The following is a 7,976-nucleotide window of genomic DNA, read 5'->3' as shown; positions in this document are numbered from 1 at the left end:
CCTAGTGGATGATAGGCAATGGCAGAGAGAGGGAGGTATGACTCTGGTCTGTGACTGAATCCAGAATTTTATTTTAAAGAAGCCAGGAAATGAAAAAAGTGGAAGGAAATAGCTCATTTCTTTCTTTCTTTCTTTCTTTCTATTTTTTAAAACAACATCATAACTAAAAAAAGTCATAATAATAATAATATTAATAGTTGCTATATATTGCCTGCCTTCTATACATTTCAATATGTTGGGGTCTGCATTTATCCTTTAACACTTGCACCTTCAGAGTGGTCTCTACTATCTTCAGGCTGCTACAGCATTATGAACGCTAGTGTAAATCACACTAACTCATCAGGAGTGAGAAGCTTTTGCTGGGTTTAGTCACTTTTAAAAATCACATTAAATGTAAACTTTTTGAGCCCCTTCCACGTATCAGGTCTTGGAGTATGGTTCATATAAACGTGAATAAAATGACCCCCCGATCTTCTAGGAGCTTGGCTACAGTGAGAGACAGAGTTGTCAACAGGTGAAACAAGGCAGTTAGTGGAGGCCAGTGAGGATTACTTTTGGTCCAGTAATTAGGAATTATTCATTATACAAATATGTCCACTGATAACATTCATATTTTTAGAGAAGAGGTCGAGAGTGGCATTTAAGAGCATGAACTCTAGAACCATGCTGCCTGTGCCTAAATTCTGCCTCTGCCAACTTACTAGCTGAGGTACCATTGACTTCTCTGTGCCTCATTTCTTCACTTATAAAATGGGGGTAGTGATAGCACTTATTGCATAGGGTTGCTAAACTAACTAATACTGTCATATATTTGGCAGAATGCCTGAAGCATATAGTAATTGTGTTACTCTCAATAAATATTAGCTATTTTATTTTCCTAGACATAAATATTGGCAACCTAATTATGGCCATGCTAGATTAGTATACATGCTCCTCGGACCTTATGAGGGAAGAATAACTGTCTCTGAGATGTCTGTATGTCAAGTGTGTTGCAGGCATTGTTCCAGGCAAGGAAAAGTTTGCAACCATGATGCTTTGGGTCAAAACCATCATTAATTCTCGAGCATTAGCTACATGCCAAATATCATTCTAGGCATACTAGGATACAGCGTTGGAGAGAATGGAGAAAAATTTCTGCCTGCGTAGAACTTACCTTCTAGTGAGGAGACACAGACAATAAACTTCATAAAAAACTGCATTTTATAAAATGACAGGAAGTGGTGATTCTGTCAATAAAGAAAGTTTACTGGTAGGGAAAATGCATTTTAAACTTCACTAAGTAGAGTGGTCAGGGGAGGCCTGAACAACATGGTGGCATTTGAGTAGTATCTTGAGGAAAGTGAGGGAGCAAGTCATGCGGATACTTGGGACCAAGGGATTCGAGGCAGAGAGGACAGCTAGCACAAAGGCTCTGAGATGGAATCATGCTTGTCTAGAAAACTAGTCTAGGAATATTGAGGAGGCCATTGTGGTGGGGCTAAGTCAGTGATGTAAGAGAAGCAGGAGATGCGGTCAGAGAGTAACAGGTCATCTATTGTCCTTCTGCACCATTATATGGACTCTGGCTTTTGCTGTGATTGAGATGGGGACCATTGGAGTCTTTTGAGCAGAGGAATGATATGAGTTGGCTTAACATTTAGAAAGGATCACTCTGGTTGCTGTGTTGAGAAAAGGCTTCATAGGGGCAAAAGAAGAAACAGGGCAAGGGTAATTGAAGTCAAGACATGATGGTAGGTTAGAGCTGGGTGGTAAGTGGTAGAGGTAGTAAGCAGTTGTATTCCAGATTTATATAAAAATAAAGCTGAAAGGATTTTGTAATGAATTGGATTTGAAATGGAGAGAAACAGAAAAGTCAAGCATGACATTAAAGTTTTAGCCTTGATATGGGGAAGACTTCAGTTTGGAAATGGTGGTTGTAGGGGGACAAAGGAAGAAATTTCAGCATTTCAGTGTTGAAAATGTTGTGTGAAAAGCCTAGTAGGCATCCAAGTGGGCAGTTACTGGGGAGCCTGGAGTTCAGGGGAGAGGGCCAGGCTGGAGGCAAATTTGGGAGTCATGAACACATAGATGGTATTTAGTGCCATGAGCCGGGATGAGATCACCAAGAGAGTGAGTGTAGATAGAGAAGACAGGAGGTCCGGAATGTGAACTCTGGCCACTCCAGTGGTCAGAGGCTGTGAAGAAAGAAGGAAACAGCAAAGGAGACTTAGAAGGAGCGACCAGTGGGGTAAGAGGAAAACTATGAAAATGCTGTGTTGTGGAAGTCAAAATAAAGTGTTTCCAGGAGCAAGTACTCAACCGTTAATTGCTGCTGATAGTTCAAGTAAGATGAAGCCTGAGAAACAATCTTTCAATTTCATAGTTTGATCTCAAATAGGAACAGTTCCAGGAACATGCTAGAAACAAAGCCTGGTTGAAGTTAATGGGAATGGCGAACTTGGAGAGAGAGCTTTTCTTAACAGCTCCTAAGTTTTGTTGTAGCTGGGCAGAAAAAAGGACAAGTGGCTGGAGGGCGAAGTGGAGTCAAGAGAAGTTTTTGTTTTTTAAATGGGAGCAATAACCTGATTTTATGTTGATGGGGATGATCTAATAAAGAGGTGAAAAACTGATCATGATGATATGGGGAGAAAAGAGAGTTAACTGATTGCTGGAGCACTTAACTGTTGGATCAATCAGTGTATGTCTCTGTGGGGCAAAAACCCAGGACAGATAAAAAATATATTCTTATAAAACACAAAGTATTTGTGAGGTGAGGCTCTTCCTGAAATTAGAAGTCAGGCCAGGGCAGCGTGGTGACTCACACCTATAATTCCAACACTTTGGGAGGTGGAGGCGGGAGGATTGCTTGAGGCCAGGAGTTTGAGACCAGCCTGAGCAAGAGCAAGGCTACCCCTACAAAAAATGGAAAAATTAAGCAGGCTTGTGTGGTGGAACACCTGTAGTCCCAGCTACGGGGGAGGCTGAGGCAGGATTGCCAGCTTGGGCAGACCCTGTCTCAAAAAAAAAAAAAAAAAAAGTCAGACTTTTACTTGCCCACCTGAAAAGTGTGTTAAATAAGCGATTTGTTAAAAGACTACTAAGTTCTGCTCCTGATGCCAAGTACTTTGCATACATTATCCAGAAGTTTAACAACTGCCCTGCAGTATCACTATCATCATTACCACACTGTAGACGAAGGCGTTGTTGCTGGGAGCTAAAACAACTTGCCTAAAGCCTCAGTGATCTAAATCAGTTTGCACTTCTCTGTGCTCTTCCTTGCTGTTGTGAGATCCTGGAGGGCCGATGTCCTTCATCTGTGTAACCTCAGAGACTCGCCCAGACCTTGGCAGAGGTTCACGTTCCCCCGGGCCGAGATGGACTTCGGGCCACCCTCGGTCGTTTCTTTGCCTTCCAAGGAAGCTTAGGCTGGAGGACGTTCATATCAGCATTGTTTTCATTGGTTACAGCAGCTCAGAAAAATAAGTGGAAAATATAAAAACTTTCAAGAGAAATGACTGTAAGGAAATCAGAATAAATGAATTTAAAACCCTCCTGACTCCAGCCCTTAGCTAGGGCTGTTCTCCAACACTTCACAAACTTGTTCTCCTGACGCATCAGGTAAACTTGCCCAGGGGCGACCTGTCAGGAGGAGGCGCGGTCACCTGGAGTTTCCGAGTAGAAACTTTGTCGTCCGGTGACTAAATCATCGCCCAAGGACGTCTACCCACCCGCCCTTCTTCCAGCTCATTAAAAAAGTAGCCTGCCACAAAAGTCTCCACTGCTTTGCTGTGAATGCGGCTTTGCGAAGCTGGCGCCCGGTGACGGGGCGAACAGCCAGGCCCCTTTAGCAGCGATAAAACCCCAACAGCAAGGTGGCCGGGAGCGGGGTGGGTCACTAACTCCACTGCTTCCACTCCCCGGTGCCCGCCGCGGTGGTTACGGAGGGGCCGGGGGTGCGGGACCGAGGCGCGCGGAGCCCACCACCGCGGCCGAGGGGGAGCGCACGGCGAGGCGCGGAGCTCGGAGGGCGCCTCCCCTCTCTCGCCGCCGGGACTGGGCAGCAGCGGCGCTGCAGGTGAGGACCGGGCCGCGGGCCGCCAGGAGGAGGGGGCGGCGTCGGCTCCGAGGGCTCCCGCGGGGCTCCCCGGGGGCGCTGCCCCCCCCGCCACCGAGTTGGTCGCCGCCGGGTGCGCGGCGGAGGGCTGGGGGCGGAGAGGAGACGGCGGCGGCCGGGGCGGAGGAGGGGCGCTGCCTGCGCTCGGCGAGGCGGCTGGAGCTGCGCCGGGGCCGGGGCCGGGGCCGGAGGGACGGAGAGAGCGAGGGCGGGGGCAAGGGCCGGGCGAGAGGGCGGCGGCGCCAGCGGACGGAGAGCCGGCTCGGAGCAAAGATGCCACGGTGAGTGGGCGCCGGGGCGCGGAGTCGCTCTGCTTCTCTCGCAGGCTGTAGGGACAAAAGCCTGGGCTGGGGTCGGCGGTGCCCGGGCTGCGCAACTTTGGGGGGCCGAGCTCCGCCGTGCGTGACTGTCTGGGACCGGTTGGCTCTCCGGTCGAGGAGGTCCTAGGGAGTGAGTGTTCGGGTAAAGGAGATGCTTCTAGAGCGATTGTAGGAAACAGGCAGGATTTGGGGAAATTGGGGACAACTTTTGCCGACAACTCTGGGATGTTCATGGGGAGAAGGATCGAGATCCTCGGGACAGACCTTGGGAAAGAGAGGGTCCGCTGCTGGGTGGTGTGAGGCGCGGGGTTCAGAGGCGACCCCCCTTCCCCCCACCCCAAATGTCTGGCTAGCTGCGCTTCTAGTTCCACTTTGTTTCAAGAGTGAAGCTCACGAGTTTGAACCGCCAAGAGGTTCCGATTTGGCCTTGGACCCCCTAAAAGTGTATAGTGTGGCTGTCTCCGCTCCCCTAGGGACGGCAGCTAGAAGCCTTGGGGAGTGTTCAAAACACTCCCCTTTGACCCTTTGTTTCACCAGCGCCCTGCACGGCAGAGACGCAGCTGAAATGTTTGCTGGTGCGTTTAATAACTTAGTCCTAGCAGTCATCACTTATTAAAGCGCCGAGGACCTGGCTAACTCCCGCCACCACCAGGAAATTAAAAGGCTGACAGGCTGTCCCTCCCAGGCTTGGGGTTTCCTGTTTGAAAGAGCTTGGGAAATCGAACCTGCTTCCCGCAGTTCTTCATTTACCTTTCTTATGCAAAGGAGGGAACGGGTCCCGCAGCCTTTTATGTCGGTAGACTAGCCTAGGGCTGGAAATCCTCTAGGTTGGGCCCTGCCCTCTTCCCTAGAAGTCTTCCTCCTGCAACTCTGAAGTAGCTCTCTGAGTTCTAGAATGCATAGCTAGTCACAGGCGCAGCTGGGAGTGGAACTAGAAGAGGCATAAAAATGTGGAGTCCTTTTAGTATAAACATTTGTCAGCCACATTTCCCTTCATTATATGAGTGTGTAAGTTACAGATGCAGATCTTCAAGTACTGGACATGTAACTTTGAGCTTCCTAGTTTGGTTTAACTTAGGCGTTTGAGCTATGTCTCTGGGATTCTAACATCTGAATTCAGCTGGGAGAGATCTAAATAAGGTTCACAGTTTCAGAGGATAAACTTTTGCCCTGCAAGCACTTGAATTCTTGGTTCCTGGTAGGATAGCAACAGAGTAGTCGGATTTGGGATAAATAAATCTTTATAGTTGCCCACTAGTTTAACAGAATGGCTATATCCCTTGTGCCATTGCCCTCCAATGTGTAAATATTTGTTTGAATAAAGAGTAAGATTCTTTGAAAAGTAACAGTTGTGTCTATTCATGGTTCCCTTTTCATATCCTTCACTTATTTAAAAGAGGGTTTTTTTTGCCTTATACATTTAATGTGGAAATTTAAACATTATATGTACTTAAGAAACTCTGTAAAGTCTCCAAACCTTTTATAACTGGCAATCCCTTCAATAGCAAGGGGGAGTTGAGTTTTTGCTCAGTTGACTAGTGTAACCTTCACCTCCTGAGACCCAAAGGTTTGCAAATCCCAGTTTCTCTCACAAATGGAAAAATGAGATGTTTGGTTAAGAGCAGTCATCATTTCAGTCAATTTGCAGGCCTCAATCTGTTCATGCAGCTGGCAGCTGCTGTTCTTTTGGTGCTGCCATTAACTAGGGGCGGGAGGGAGTAGAGTACCCTGGATCCCTGTTTGAAGTGGGAGAGGAAAAGATACTTGGGAAATTGTGCTAGGAATTGCTTGCTTCTATCTTCAAGAACCCTGACCAAAGCCACATCTCTAACAATCTTTCCAGAAACATTTTATTTACTGTTAGGGGTAAAGGGTGTGAGTGCGTGAGAGAGAGAATGAAAAAGCCAAAGGGAAACCAAGCTCTGGTTTTTGATGTTTTCTTCCAAGCTCTACTTTGAGGTCTATAAGCAAGGGTTGATTCTGGAGTACACTGGAGAAGTTACTGTGAAAAATGTGATTTCTTTTAAATACTTTTAGAGAGTAATGGAGGTTATGGTTTTATATGCTAAGGATGACTTGGAAAGACAGTGGCTTTGTACATCTTCTAGGTGGAGTACCTGTGCTTTATAAGTCTTTCTGTTAAGTCTTGGTGTATTTTAATTGATAATTGTGTAAATATTACCTATTTGAAACAAAAACACCTTCTAAATGAGGTGCTTTTAATGCTCTGATATGCATTAGAACGATGGTTCTCAATCGGAGGGGGAGGGGATTTTGTCTGCAAAGGATATTGACTAAACAAGTATTTTTGATAGTCAAGACTGGGGGTTGGAGAGTACTACGGGCATCCAGTGGGTAGAGGCCCTGGATGCTGTTAAACATCCTGCAATCCACAGGGCGCACAGACAATTATCCAGCACTAGAGTGTTACCTCTGGGGCATATGTTAACAAGATTAGGGACCTTAATCTAATCTGGGTCTTCAAGAAACTTTAACTGTGTTCTTGCTCAACACTGAGAGAGACCTTCTCATAGAAGCCTTTTTGTCTGCAGCACATTCTTTTGCCCTTGGCATAAAGAGTCTTAATATACCATAGAGGTGAAGGAATTTGTGCTCATTGACTACTTCGAGTTGGCTTAAAAATCACAGGATTTTGGAACATTAGAGAACAAGGGAGCCTCAGAGATCACTAAATCCAACCTTTTCATTTTATAGATGTAAAAACTGAGATGCCCAGGGATTAGAGACTGGACTTGTAGGGTCCCAAGTGAGTTGGCGGCAGATATAGTTCTAGGTACAACCCAGGATTAGAGAATTTGAAAACCAAAACAAAAACACTGGACTTGACGCTTTGTGACAGTTTAGAAGCACCATTCCCTGTGAGAAAATAAATAAATGCTCTGATGGGGGAGGGGTGGCATTAGCCATGGTGACTGTGGCGCACATGCCTGGGTGCCTCAGCACCAAGAGAGGGATAATTCCATTGTGTGACCTGTGACACTCCGCTTCTGATGCCTGCACCATCCTTTCCATGGCTAAGTGGGCAACAGATGGTTCCACAGACATAGCAGATGCTGCTTTTGAGTGCAGGTACAAAACAGAACATTTGAGATTTTCTGTCCCTCCCTGCCTTATCACTTAAGAGAGTAGAGTACATGAATGGGTTGGGTTGTCTTGGACAGGAGGGAAAATGAGAGAGGCTTCCTGAGTATGGAAGAAAAAAAGATATCTGGCACATAAGGAAATGAGCTGATATTGCAGAAATTGTGGTAGAAATTCATAAGTTGATGAGTGGATATCTGAGATAAGTTCAATTGCTTAGAAGGAGGATTAGGAATATGAAGACAATTCAAGCTTGACTACTCTTTGGGCAGGTAGGACAAAATAATTCTGGGGTAAAAGGAACCTTAGAAATCCTCTTATCTGACTCTTTTGGCCCCAGCCCACTCACTGGGGCAAGGTAGTGGTAGAACCTGGAAGCCAAATCTCCTAACTCCTGTTCCTTTGCACTTTATTGCACACCCCACAGTGTCTAGCATTCCATCTGTTTACCTGGTTGGGGG

At 46.4% G+C, this 7,976-nt stretch overlaps 1 protein-coding gene across 4 annotated transcripts in view; it reads left to right on the top strand.

The window, feature by feature from the left end:
- Window positions 1-3,529: 3,529 nt before the first annotated feature.
- PHLDB2 (pleckstrin homology like domain family B member 2) overlaps window positions 3,530-7,976 on the top strand; it is a 97,755-nt gene continuing 93,308 nt past the window's right edge. For 2 of the 4 annotated variants that reach the window (XM_045540323.1, XM_045540314.1), the window contains exon 1: window positions 4,275-4,374. The gene's annotated coding sequence lies outside the window, so the exon portion shown is untranslated. Of the gene's footprint in view, window positions 3,674-3,767; window positions 4,055-4,274; window positions 4,375-7,976 lie in introns of those variants that run through there. The other 2 variants (XM_045540316.1, XM_045540315.1) reach the window with 2 other exon arrangements.

Source organism: Lemur catta, chromosome 1 (assembly GCF_020740605.2).
Source record: "Lemur catta isolate mLemCat1 chromosome 1, mLemCat1.pri, whole genome shotgun sequence".
NCBI lineage: Eukaryota > Metazoa > Chordata > Mammalia > Primates > Lemuridae > Lemur > Lemur catta.
Note: the sequence above shows the minus strand (reverse complement) of the source record. Positions and strands in the feature narration are given on the sequence as shown.